This window comes from Geospiza fortis, unplaced genomic scaffold, assembly GCF_000277835.1.
Source record: "Geospiza fortis unplaced genomic scaffold, GeoFor_1.0 scaffold439, whole genome shotgun sequence".
Taxonomy (NCBI): domain Eukaryota; kingdom Metazoa; phylum Chordata; class Aves; order Passeriformes; family Thraupidae; genus Geospiza; species Geospiza fortis.
Window position 1 is genome coordinate 301,883 of NW_005054618.1, and position 1,096 is coordinate 302,978.

The following is a 1,096-nucleotide window of genomic DNA, read 5'->3' on the forward strand; positions in this document are numbered from 1 at the left end:
AGGGAAATGGGGGTGTAGGAGGAGGAAATAGGGTGCAGGGAAATGGGGCACAGGGAAATGGGGGTGCAGGGGAGGAATTGGGGTGCAGGGGGAGAATTGGGGAGCAGAGAAATGGGGGGGCAGGGGGAGAATTGGGGGTGCCGGGTGAGAATTGGGGTTCAAGGGACTGGGGAGCAGGCAAATGGGGGTGCAGGGAAATGGGGGTGCAAGCAAATGGGGTGCAGGGGGAGAATTGGGGTGCAGGGGGAGATGAGCACCCGATGGATGGAGCCGAGCGCCCCGAGCGTGGTGCCCCACTGAGGTGGCACAGCCACACCAGGGACACCCCGAAACGTTTCCCAGCCCGGACCTGCTGAGGGGTTTGTGCTGCAGCTGCTCTCGGGTTGTTTTTTTCCCTCAGTTTCAATCAAAAATTAGCAAATCTGGGTTATGGCAGCAGAGAATTGTCCCAAAAATCAGAGCCTGGGGACGGGGTGGCTCCTGTGGGCGGGGGACAGGGGAGTGATGTGTTTTCCCTGCTGCTGCAGGCAAGCAAAAGAAGGTGAAACGTCATTTTTTTGGGGGTGACAAGCAGCCCCAAATTCTAAAACAAATGGGTTAAAGCACTCGGTGCTCCCAGGGCTGCGGGGCTGGCATGGTCCCTGGCCTCACCTGGTGGCTCAGGTGAGTGTTCCTGGAATCCCAGCACACCTCAGTCCACACACACCCCAAACCTGAGGATTGAGTGCCAGAAATGGATCCCAGGGGTGCCAGGAGCTCGTCAGGAGGTCAGAAATGGATCCCAGGGGTGCCAGGAGCTCATCTGGAGGCCAGAAATGGATCCCAGGGGTGCCAGGAGCTCGTCAGGAGGGTGCAATCTGTGGGTGACACCTGTGATGGGTGGCTCCAGGAGCACCGATGAGGACAAGGGAGCAGTTTGGGGCATTTTGGAGGACAGGACCACGTTGCTGCTGCTGCTGTGCCTGACACGTGCCATCCCTGCAGGATCACATCCAGCAGCAGCGGGAGATCCACGTGGTGATGGGCAACGAGGCCTGTGACCTGGACTCCACCGTCTCCGCGCTGGCCCTGGCCTATTTCCTTGCCCAGGCGAGGC